This window comes from Cervus elaphus, chromosome 31, assembly GCF_910594005.1.
Source record: "Cervus elaphus chromosome 31, mCerEla1.1, whole genome shotgun sequence".
Classification (NCBI taxonomy): domain Eukaryota; kingdom Metazoa; phylum Chordata; class Mammalia; order Artiodactyla; family Cervidae; genus Cervus; species Cervus elaphus.
In genome coordinates this window covers 50,448,130-50,461,441 of record NC_057845.1, presented here as the reverse complement: position 1 = coordinate 50,461,441, position 13,312 = coordinate 50,448,130, and the positions used below count along the sequence as shown (strand labels likewise).

General features: G+C 39.6%; 1 protein-coding gene across 10 annotated transcripts in view; it reads right to left on the bottom strand.

Moving 5' to 3' along the window:
• BBX (BBX high mobility group box domain containing) overlaps positions 1 to 13,312 on the bottom strand; it is a 288,912-nt gene that overhangs the window by 211,015 nt on the left and 64,585 nt on the right. The window lies entirely within an intron of this gene.

The following is a 13,312-nucleotide window of genomic DNA, read 5'->3' as shown; positions in this document are numbered from 1 at the left end:
TTTCATTTTCTGTAAAGGGAAAGAGTTAATATAAATTACATCTGAAGTCTCATGTAGTAATTTTATGAATTGAGAAGCAAAAGAAACAAATCGAGGATAAAAAGTAATCTGTCACCGTTTGTTTCTTATTTACTCAAAACTGCGCATAATTTCTTATACTGAACTATTTAAAATATGCTTTGCCAACGTGTGAGTAAATATGAGTAGGATTAGCAAAAAGTTGTATAGGGGGAAAAGTTACAGGCAATTCGATTGTTAATCCCGACCTGGAGAATTTGTAGAGAATGAGGACTGTGAAGATTCATGTTCGGTAAAGGACAATTTATAAACTTGATTTATAAACAGATGCTTAGAAGCAATTAAGACTTTTAACATTATCCTAGACAGCATAAACTATTTACCTTGGTCAGCAGTGTTCTAAGTTTAAAGAATGCTCATGCAACGGGTGCGTGCACACACACAAACACCAAGGGGGAGATTTTTTTTAATTAAGAGCTCATAATATAACTGGTTACTAGGACAACAGTCTTCAAATTAGGATAGGCAACTCCTAGAAGTGCCTATCGTTCTAAAGGGTATGAAAGGTCTGCAGACACATAGATGATAAATCAATTTCCAGATGAGCCCTTCTAAGTGCCCTTGATCTGCCGGAGAAGGCCCCTGGAAAGCAGGATCACCTGCCCCTCCCACTCCTTTCCCGTCGCCCTCCTCCCACCCCACAAAATCGAGGCACACAGCTGCTCATCGCCACGTCACGCTGTGGCCCTGCTCGCGCTAAGAAAGAACCTCTGAGCAGGACCTAAGGAGACAATGAGAAATACTGGTAGTGAAAACCCTAATCACTCTTCTCTTGCAACTCAGGTGGGGTGTGCCAGTTTTCTGCTTGAAAGAAAATTGGAGGAGGGCCTAATTTGGCTGTCAGCTGGGAAACCCTTAGACAACTTTAAATGACAGAGCACGGTGGTTCTGAAATAACTGAGGAGGAGTTCAAAGAGCTGAGTGACTCTGCCATATTAATACTCTAATCCTCATCAACAGATCCGTGTAAACAACGCTTCACAGTGTATATATTAGAAAGAATGAACAGTATGCTCAACTCTTTCTGCAATTAATAACATTCATATGCTGACAAATGAACTAACCAGAAGAAAACACCAATAGTGTAGTGATAAATTTCCAGTAAAGAACGTTCATCTCTAATATTATTTATCAAAGTTTGTAATTCACAAGTTATTTCGATCAACTATGTACTAATAACAACTAGTAAGTTTAAAAATTACCTAAAGTCTTATTATCACAGTAAGTTAAATTCTGTCACCAGAAGTAAGACGGGGTGATCAAAAATATATTTTTTTAATGTAATAATACGAAAGGATAAAATTTAGAGGGAAAGGTAGAGTAATAAAGACCTCAAGGATAAAAACAAACACTTTAAAATCTGACTGTTAGAGAGTAGCTTCAAATGGATAGAGGTAAGTTTTAAGTGTTAGACACTCAGTCGTGTCCAGCTCTTTGTGACCTCATGGACTAGAGCCCACCAGGTTCCTCTGTCCATGGGATTTCCCAGGCAAGAATACTGGAGTGGATAGCCATTCTCTTCTCCAGGGGATCTTCCCAACCCAGGGATTGAACCTGGGTCTCCCGCATTGCAGGCAGATTCTTTACTGTCTGAGCTAACCAGGGAAGCCCTAAACAGCTATAGTATTTGATTCAAGTAAATATATTTTAAAAGGCTATGCTAATTTTATTAAGAAATGTTAATATTTACAACTGATGACAATTATGCACCTTTCTTCCATCTCATAGCACCTTCCAACTATTACTACAGACTTTAAAAATAAATAAATAAAACAGAAAGAACAGCAATCTAGAATCTCAGGAAACAAGCCACCTGGAACAACTAAATTTTCCAGTTATCTGTGGTTATATTCGTTAAGTCCCACACCAGTTCTGTCTCCTAATTTAAAGCTGCTATAAATGAAAATCTTCTCAAAAGAAGTCGGGACCTCTTCTTAGACTACACCAACATGATTTAACCACTTATTAATGTTTCCCAGATAATTATTAACACCAACTCTGCAGAGAATTCATATAATGCCCTTAACCAAGGCTTTTTCTGCTCTTCCTGTTTGGCATTTTGCATTTCTGCCAGCAAGTGAGGGGATGTGGATTCAATTCCTGGTCCAGGAATCATAAGATGCCAACCCCTAAGTCAAGGTTCTAAAACACTGTGACCTCCAACTTTCTCCCCTATAAAAATAAGTTAATCTCACTTTCTTAAACTATCTCACAAAACAGAGATGAGTTCACAGAAGTGAACATGCTTTACTTGAAATTTTCACACCAAGAAAACATATGTTCTCACTATGAGTGCTTGCATGAAGCTCCTCTCTTCATTCTAACTGTGGAAATCAGTCAAAAAAGCTAACTAGATCTGTTTTTTTTAAACTGATAAAAATGGTTTAAGTAAGAGATAGATGTCTTCTATAAAATTCATGAAGTTAGTGACATTTATTTCCAGGGGCCATATGAGTTCTGGATCACTGATATTGCTGGATGGCTGAGTAATACATAGAAAGACATAAGTCTATGTGTTCCATCCAAAACCTCAATCTGCTATTGTAACAAACCTCAATCTCCTTTCTAACATATCTTTAAGATATGATCCTCATTCATTTTATTACCAAACCCATCACCCTCCCAACTACCAATACACAGAAATATGTTGCTTTTATTACTTATATGTTCCCTAAATGTTTTTATTATTATGGTGCTTGGCAGTCCAGAACTTCAGTTCCTAAGCTACTGGTCCATTGAGCGCCCTAGAACCCTAGGTTCATTCCCAGAAGAACAAAATAAGCCTCACACTTTGAAAAGTTGCAAATAAAATTCAAACAGCATCAAAGGGAAGATAAGGTTTTAAAAACTTAACTGATATTACCTGCTCTATTTAAAACATCCAGAGGGTCAACTTATTCTGTTCCATGAATTATTATGTGGTTAGTATTGTCACAGTTTCACTTGACCCTTTAAGCAATTTTACTATTATTTCCTGGCTACTGATTATAAGAACTGACCTTCAAAGGTATTTACGTGATTTGCTCAAGATCACAAATGAAAGCCAGACCTAGAACTCAATTCTGCAGACGGACAGTTCCGCAAAGCTCCCTGGTACGTGCACTTGCCCCTCTGAAACTGCTGGTGAAGTCCCAACTGCAGTGAGAAGCTATAGGGGCAGGCAGTCCTGCTCTGTCCTCTGTCTCCCATGGACATCACGGTTTTAGTCCAAAGAGCAGGTGTCCTGGAATAGCACAGATCAGAGGCTGAATCCAGACCCCGGGTAAGTTATTTAACTTTTCTAAAGCTCAATTTCCTCATCTGTAAAAGGTACTAACAAGCACCAATAAGGTTGTTGTGGGGATTAAGAAGGACAGCACATTAGCAATCTTTGGCACCCCACCAGTAACAAACTTGAGTTTACTAAATAATAACAACTCACATAGTTTGAGTCCATTATGGGATGCATCTTAATCCATCTAATTTTCCTAATGATTCTACGGCACAGTGGATAGTGTTATAATCACTCCTGTTTTATGAATCAGGAAAGACCGTCCTAGGGAGGTAAGGCAGGCTGCCTAGGGTCACAGATCTAGGAAGTGAAACAGCTCGCGCTGCGGCACAGGAGCCTGACTCGGGGCTCACACTCTGAACTGCCGTTCACTCTTGGCGGCCTCTCTAGACACTTCCTAAGGTCCACTTTGACTTCACATTCCAGGATGTCTGGCTCTAGGTGAGTGATCACACCATCGTGATTGGGTCATGAAGATCTTTTTTGTGCAGTTCTTCTGTGTATTCTTGCCACCTCTTCTTAATATCTTCTGCTTCTGTTAGGTCCACACCATTTCTGTCCTTTATTGTGCTCATATGTGCATGAAATGTTCCCTTGGTATCTCTAATTTCCTTAAAGAGATCGCTAGTCTTTCCCATTCTATTGTTTTCCTCTATTTTTTGTACTGATCACTGAGGAAGGCATTCTTATCTCTCCTTGCTATTCTCTGGAACTCTGCATTCAAATGGGTATATCTTCCCTTTTCTCCTTTGCTTTTTGCTTCTCTTTTCACAGCTATCTGCAAGGCCTCCTCAGACAGCCATTTTTCTTTCTTGCATTTTTCTTGGCTCAAAAATAAAAAAACTAAGATCATGGCATTCGGTCCCATCACTTCATGGCAAATAGATGGGGAAACAATGGAAACAGTGTCAGACTTTATTTTTTTGGGCTCCAAAATCACTGCAGATGGTGAATGCAGCCATGAAATTAAAAGACGCTTACTCCTTGGAAGGAAAGTTATGACCAACCTAGACAGCATATTAAAACGCAAAGACATAACTTTACCAACAAATGTCCATCTCCTCAAGGCTATGGTTTTTCCAGTAGCCATGTAGGGATGTGAGAGTTGGACTATAAAGAAAGCTGAGCACTGAAGAATGGATGCTTTTGAACTGTGGTGTTGGAGAAGACTCTTGAGAGTCCCTTGGACTGCAAGGAGATCCAAGCAGTCCATCCTAAAGGAGATCGGTCCTGGGTGTTCACTGGAAGGACTGATGCTGAAGCTGAAACTCCAATACTTTGGTCACCTGATGTGAAGAGCTGACTCATTTGAAAAGACCCTGATGCTGGGAAAGACTGAAGGCAGGAGGAGAAGGGGACGACAGAGAATGAGATGGTTGGATAGCATCACCAACTCGATGGAGATGAGTCTGATTAGATTCCGGGAGTTGGTGATGGATAGGGAGGCCGGGCGTGCTGTGATCCATGGGGTTGCGAAGAGTCGGACACGACTGGGGGACTGAACCGAACTGATCCAGGGGGTGTGGGGGTAGGGGAATGTGATCAATTTAATCAGCTCTCATTGGTGACCTGAAACAGGCACAGTGAAAACCATTTACCTCTGAAAGTATCAGAGCCCAACAACATGTTGTCTTCAACTACTACACACAATCCTATTCCTGAGGCAAATCATGCTTTCATGCTCATGGCATATTATTTCTGAGTTCCTCTGGATAACTGTTTCGGGCTTTTCAACTACATTATTTTCTCTATACCATCTGTCTAAATCTAAAAACTGCTTTTTTTCACTCCAAGGGATCGCCAGGCATCTCAGTTTACCTCTTTGCCTCCAGCAGAGTCAGGCTGCGCTGCATGTGTCCCCTGCATGTGCCGCTGGTGACTCTCGTGCGACGTGGACCTCACTACCCTGTAAGATTCCACAAAAGAAGTTCCAGGTTTTGCTCATCCTTACAGCCCAGGCATCTAGTAGTACACTGTGGTACACTCGGTAAATGCTGAAAGACTAGCTGAAAGTTTTCAGATGTGGTTTTTGGTCTCCTCCTTCAAGGTCTTCTTTGCCACGAAGCTTACTCTAAAACCCTCTCTCTTTAGATAATGATAATCGTGGATCACCAAAAGTGATTCGGATTTAGTAGAGCAGTGATTGCTTCTCTGGCAACTGGCTGGAGAAATAAAAAGGAAACAACCCTGGGTTGATGCTTCAGTACCCACTTTCCTGAATATGCCCAATATTCAGTTTTTAGGACAAAAGATATGCATGCCTCAGGGTCATGATCACTTAAAATTTATTGACAAGCTCAAGGGGCTTTGTTTATCATAACATCCAGCTCAGGGCCTAGCACAAGGTCAGTGTCAGATGAAAATATTGGTTAAAGCTGCCACAGGCCAAATGCAGAAGCTCCTTAAACTACCAAAAGGGTGTTAAAAGATTTAGCAAAATACCAGTTAGTCTCTAATTTCAGATAATTAGCTTTTAAGAAATGTGAAACTATGATTAAACATAATCACATAATAAATATTCCCCCAAATATCATACTTCTATTTTTTCCATATAGAGGCCTTTGAAAAGTACAGTGCTGAAAGAACTTTCTAACATTAATCTGAAAAAAACACTCTCATAAACTATATGGCACAAATTAACAGAAACTGTTAGTCCTTTAAGGTACTTGTATAGGAAGGAACTCAGGATCAATGATCAAATAATACTCCTGCAATTCCCTAAATCGGATTATTATTTTGATAAATCTAAACATCTATTTGGAGAAGTTACTGGGGGCGGGGGGGGGGCCTCCTGAAAATTCCATGTGCCCCTCTTGTCAATAATACTTGCGATTGTGCATACTGGTAAATACAGCAAAATAAATAAACTTTAAAGTAAAACTTCAGGTTGTATGCAAAAATCTATCTTTAAATGTTTCAAACTCCCCTAAGGTTTCCTACCATTACTAGACTTAAAGAAACAATAAAACTGAATATTCTATTCAACGCTAAGGCAGCTATTACACTAAACTTCATTTTAAGATATTTTAAAATATCGGTACTCTCTCAGAATGCCTGGTGATCTTAACAAACCATCTTTTAAACGCAAAACACTAAGAAAAAAAAAAAAGTACAGTAAGTAGATTACATTTTGCAGGTCCATGGGTTTGTAAGTCTTCCCAAATACCAAAGTCATACTGAGCTGAGTATTAACTTTGTGATGGACTTAATCTCTTCAATATAAAGCCACAGTCATAGCTACCATATAATCAAAATTAAACTATATATACAATGCCAAAAAATTTTGAAGTAACTTTTTTTTTGTACCATAATGATTATTAAGGCCAAAGATTCTCCTCACCACGTACATTCAAACATTCTCCTTTCACCTACTTGAAATCTTATTAACAATATTTCAATTACCTATAGTAAGGTACTCTGGCCTCAAGGAACTATTTCGATTAGTATTAACACCCTTTAAAATAAACAGAATGTTATCACATATGGGATTTGTGTCCTCCTTTTAACTGTGAACCATTACTAACAGGTAAAACATTGATTGATTTTTAGTTCCTTATAAAATAAGTAAATCATATTTTGTAGAAATCAGTCCAGTTCAGTTGCTCAGTCATGTCCAACTCTTTGCAATCCAATGGACCGCAGCATGCCAGGCTTCCCTGTCCATGAGAGTGTTTTTTTCAGATTAATGTTAGAAAGTTCTTTCAGCACTATACTTTTACCCAGATTCATGTCCATTGAGTCAGTGATGCTATCCAACCATCTCATCCCCTATCATCCCTTTCACCTCCTGCCCCCAATCCCCCCCAGCATCAGGGTCTTTTCCAATGAGCCAACTCATTGAGGTGGCCAAAGTATTGGTGTTTCAGCTTCAACATCAGTCCTTCCAATGAACACCCAGGACTGATCGCCTTTAGGATGGACTGGTTGGATCTCCTTGCAGTCCAAGGGACTCTCAGGAGTCTTCTCCAACACCACAGTTCAAAAGCATCAATTCTTTGGCACTCAGCTTGCTTTATGGTCCAACTGTCACATCTATACGTGACCACTGGAAAAACCATAGCCTTGACCAGACGGACCTTTGTTGACAAAGTAGTGTCTCTGCTTTTTAATATGCTATCTAGGTTGGTCATAACTTTCCTTCCAAGGAGTAAGTGTCTTTTAATTTCATGGCTGCAATCACCATCTGCAGTGATTTTGGAGCCCCCAAAAATAGTCAGTCCCCATCTATTTGCCATGAAGTGATGGAACTGGATGCCGTGATCTTAGTTTCTGAATGTTGAGCTTTAAGACAACTTTTTCACTCTCCTCTTTCACTTTCATCAAGAGGCTCTTTAGTTCTTCTTCACTTTCTGCCATAAGGATGGTGTCATCTGCATATCTGAGGTTATTGATATTTCTCCCAGCAGTCTTCATTCCAGCTTGTGCTTCCTCCAGCCCAGCATTTCTCATGATGTACTCTGCATATAAGCTAAATAAGCAGAGTGACAATATACAGCCTAGACATACTCCTTTTCCTATTTGGACGAGTCTATTGCTCCATGTCCAGTTCTAACTCTTGCTTCCTGACCTGCATACAGGTTTCTCAAGAGGCAGGTCAGATGGTCTGGTATTCCCATCTCTTTAAGAATTTTCCACAGTTTATTGTGATCCACACAGTCAAAGGCTTTGGCGTAGTCAGTAAAGCAGAAATAGATGTTTTCCTGGAACTCGCTTGCTTTTTTGATGATCCAGTGGATGTTGGCAATTTGATCTCTGGTTCCTCTGACTTTTCTAAAACCAGCTTGAACATCTGGAAGTTCATGGTTCATGTATTGCTGAAGCCTGGCTTGGAGGATTTTGAGCATTACTTACTAGCGTGTGAGATGACTGCAACTGTGTGGTAGTTTGAGCATTCTTTGGCATTGCCTTTCTTTAGGATTGGAATGAAAACTGATCTTTTCCAGTCCTGTGGTCACTGCTGAGTTTTCCAAATTTGCTGGCATATTGAGTGCAGCACTTTCACAGCATCATCTTTTAACAGTGCAGTTTTGGAGTGGTGAGTGGCCAAGAGGAGACACCCCACGTCCAAGGTAAGAGAAACCCCAGTAAGATGGTAGGCACTGAGAGAGGGCATCAGAGGGCAGACAGACTGAAACCACGATCACAGAAAACTAGCCAATCTGATCACAGGACCACAGCCTTGTCTAACTCAGTGAAACTAAGCCATGCCGTGTAGAGCCACCCAAGGCGGACGGGTCATGGTGGAGAGGTCTGACAAAACGTGGTCCACTGGAGAAGGGAACGGCAAACCACTTCAGTATTCTTGCCTTGAGAACCCCATGAACAATATGAAAAGGCAAAAAGATAGGACACTGAAAGATGAACTCCCCAGGTCGGTAGGTGCCCAATATGCTACTGGAGATCAGTGGAGAAATAACTCCAGAAAGAATGAAGGGATGGAGCCAAAGCAAAAACATCACCCAATTGTGGATGTGACTGGTGATAGAAGCAAGGTCCGATGCTGTAAAGAGCAACATTGCATGGGAACCTGGAATGTTAGGTCCATGAATCAAGGCAAATTAGAAGTGGTCAAACCAGAGATGCAAGAGTGAACATCAACATTTTAGGAATCAGTGAACTAAATAGACTGGAATGGGTGATTTTCACTCAGATGACCATTATATCTACTACTGTGGGCAAGAATCCCTTAGAAAAAATGGAGTAGCCATCACAGTCAACAAAAGGGTCCGAAATGCAGTGCTTGGATGCAATCTCAAAAACGACAGAATGATCTCTGTTCGTTTCCAAGGCAAACCATTCAATATCATGGTAATCCAAATCTATGCCTTGACCAGTAACACTGAAGAAGCTGAAGTTGAACGATTCTATTTTGTAGAAATACATCCTCTCAAATCAGGTTACATATATGATTTACTTTCATGTTCTTCTTAGTCTAATAACTTTCCCAGAGAAAAGGTATATTTCTATTATCCTGTAACATCTCTCTAGCTCTAAGAGCTCTGAGATCTGAAAGTCAAAATTTGTCAAAGATTTAGCAGGTCACTTCAAATTACACAGACACCTAAGATGGGTCTATAATATGCAAAATTCTACTGATGGAAATTTAGCTCGCATATTTTATAATATATTTCTACTTAAGAGAAAAACCACTGAGGTAAACATTATTTAAAGGCACTAAGCTCCATAGAGGCCAAGCATCTTGTTTGCTAAATAAGCTTAAAAAGCAAAGATTTGAACTGGGTTTTCTTTCTTGAAATCAGGTGCTTTTAGCATATAGTGGAAAGTTTGCAAATACATTTGTTCATCAATGCAAAATAAAATTTGGAGGAGCAGGGAATTCCAAATGCTTCTCAATGCCTCCTGCTCCCCCCACTCACGGTTTAAGCTGCTGTTTCTGCCTCGTAAACTCTAATAAGCCTCTTTTATTGGACTTGCACTACCCCCCGATTTTGATTCTTTTTGATTCTTTTTATAACTTTTTTCACTGTCCTATGAAAAATGAAGAATGTTATCTAAGTTTGGTGCTTTTTTCCCTTTCTTTTTAGATAGGCATTATAGTTTTTAAAAAGGCTTCTTTTAGAACTTACAAGCACCAGAGAGAAGGGAAGTATACCTTGAAAGCTAATGATGTGATTCTATACTCAATCTATGATTCTCTCCTATGACTATGGGAAAAAAAAAAATCCATCTAGAATGGCATTAACCTTTAGGAAATTGGCAGATTCCCAAGAGTGGATAATGCCTGGAAGCTGGAGGTATTGAGGGTTGTGTTAAGGAGGCAAGGTCATAAAAGGTCAGTAACTAAGTTTCTGGCAATACTGGGGCATGCAAAGCTGTGGACCACACACAACCTGTGCTGTTACTGATGAATGAGATTCCTGAGCTCGCACTCTGAAATAGCTTAATTCCTACTATCTGTCCCATGCCCCAAGTGCTGGTCATAAGCCCACTGGCTTGGCTTTTGCTCATAGACTAAGTATTAGATAAGTAAGCTCTCAGATAGGAAAGAAAGCCCAATGCGCTCCCTGCAAGAGGGATTCATCAGTGTAGACAGGAAATGCTCTGGATGAAGATTAAACTCTAAAATGATTTAAAGAAATATGTGGGGAGCTGGTAAAATAAGAAAGATGAAGATAGAGAAAACTGAAATAAAACAGATGCACGGATATGAACATACATAAATAACTTCCTGTTTAACTCTAATATAGAACCTATATCTTGTTACTCGATTTATAAAATTTTCAAGTTTAAAGCTGATACAACCTTTCCAGTCCCATGGAATGGTTGTTTATGAAAATATTTTCAGAGGTGTTTACAAAGATGCACTTTAAGGAAATACTTCCTATTTGAAGTATTTGTACATCATCCTATTGTACCTGTGAAGTCATATATTCCTGGGGTGGGGGGGAGGAAGGATTAAGACCTGTAGAAAAGATGAAGGGACCAGATTACACCCTGAAATGCAATTCACAGAGCATGATGCAAAATCTCTAGCCAACTCTGAAAACCACACTCTTGAACAAATTTTGCTTTGCTAGATCTTTCCCTTTTCTCTCAATACATCCATATACTTATGTGTGTGTGTATGTGTCTGATAAAAAAGGCCAAAATTCTCAAAACAGGCCTATTTCTGCACTTGAACAACAGTCAGCTTAACTGCCTTCCCAGAGAAAATGAAGAGCACAATTTCACTTCCAAAACTGCTATGTGGCACAGCTCGAGAAACAAACCTCTTAGGCTTTCATGCTTTCTCTGGTGGAACTTTCTGAAACAGTGCCAAGAATCGTTTGATCACTTAAACCAGAGCTGATGAGTTAGAAGCAGCTGGAGAATATGAATCAGTGGTCATTTCTCTGTTACATTTTTTTTTTTTTTTCAGATAATTACCTAGAGAACCAAGTAACTTGATCAAAAAGGAATTCTGGAAATAAAATTAGGAGGCAGAAAACCTGGAGTTCTGAATTAAGATTAAACTGTTTTAACTTCAATTGTTCTCTAGTTTCTTCTAATAGTTTTGCTTTCTCAGTCCTCTTATGAGATTCTGGAGAATAAGGAACCAACCACACTTTTTATCTATCTCCCTAAGAACCTAACAAGAGGATGGTCAAATAGCAGTTGTTCGAAACATATTTATTCATTGAGTGTAATTATAAGCTCAAATAATGAAATGTTTCCTTCTTATTCTCCCACTATAATCAGGTTTGCGCTAGAAATTGTAGAAAGAGCACAAAATGACTACTAGAAGTTCAAATGCAATGTGTCAAAAAGGCTAAAGAGAAATTTCACGGGGTAGAGTAAATGGCAGAAGTGGAAATAAGTATGTGGAACACATCAATCCTAACACTGACGTCACACACATTCTTTGCATCATTTCTTATTTTTTACCTAATTTAACTTATCACATTCATGAGTGTTCACCAGTAGACTATATATGATTTTAAACGGAAATAAATATCTCCTATAATCACACCACTCAGTGTTGATTTTTGATCCCAGACTTTTCTTTATAACCCCAAAGCCTGTCATATGAACACGGACTCTGCCTTGACATCATGCTGTATGTTCAATTTTTACCCCACTCTTAAACATGTCAATCGGAGACTAAGACACGAGAAAGACAAGTGTCGAGAGGAAAAGAAAGTGGGTACGGAGAAAAAAGGACAAAAGATAAATAAATTGCCAAAGCATTCAGCAATTTCTTAGCCATGGTAAGGAGTGTGTATTTATTCTAAGTATGATAAGAATTCAGTGTAGGAGTAATAAGAGATCTGCATTTTGGAACTTCGGGTTCACTGACTAAGATAAAGCCTCTGACTGTGTGGGTCACAGCAAACTATGGAAAATTCTTAAAGAGATGAGAATACCAGACCCCCGGACCTGCCTCTTGAGAAGCCTGTGTGCAGGTCAGAAGGAACAGTTAGAAAACTGGACATGGAACAACTGACTGGTTCAAAATTGGGAAAGGAGTACAGCAAGGCTGTATATTGTCACCCTGCTTCTTTAACTTATACGCAGACCGCATTATGTGAAATGCAGGGCTAACTGAGTCACAAGCTGGAATCAAGACTGCTGGGAGAAATAACAACCTCAGATATAAGCAGATGATATCACTCTAATGGCAGAAAGTGAAGAGGAACTGAAGAGCATCTTGATGAGGGTGAAAGACTGAAAAGGCTGGCTTAAAACTGAATATTCAAAAAAACGAAGATCACAACATCTGGTCCCATTGTGTCATGGCACGTAGAAAGGAAAAAAACATGGATACAGTGACAGATTTTATTTTCTTGGGCTCCAAAATCACTGCAGAGAGTGACTTCAACCATAAAATTAAAAGACACTTGCTCCTTGGAAAAGCTGTGACAAACCTAGATAGTGTGTTAAAAAGGAAAGACATCACTTTGCTGACAAAGGTTGATAGAGTCAAAACTATGGATTTTCCAGTAGTCAGGGATGGATGTGAAAGCTGGACCATAAAATAGGCAAAAAGTCAAAAAATTGATGCTTTCAAATTGTAGTGCTGGAGAAGATTCTTTAGAGTCCCTTGAACATCAAGGAGATCAAACCAGTCAATCCTAAAGGAAATCAACCCTGAATATTCATTTAAAGGACTGATGCTGAAGCTGAAGCTCTAACACTTTGGCCACCTGATGCAAAGAGCCAGTTCATTGGAAAAGACCCTGATGGTGGGAAAGATAGAAGGCAAGAGGAGAAGGGGGGTGGCAGAGGATGAGATAGTAAGATAGTATCACCTACTTAACAGACATAGATCTGAGCAAATTCCAGGAGACAGTGAAGGACAGAGGAACCTCGCATTCTGCAGTCCATGGGGTCATGAAGAGTCAGACACTACTTAGCGACTGAACATCAAATCTGGAAGCAATGGGGTGAGGAGTGGACAGGAAAGAAGCAAAACTAAAGGCAGGGATGTGTGTTAAGAAACTGGTTAAATTACGCAGGCAGGTA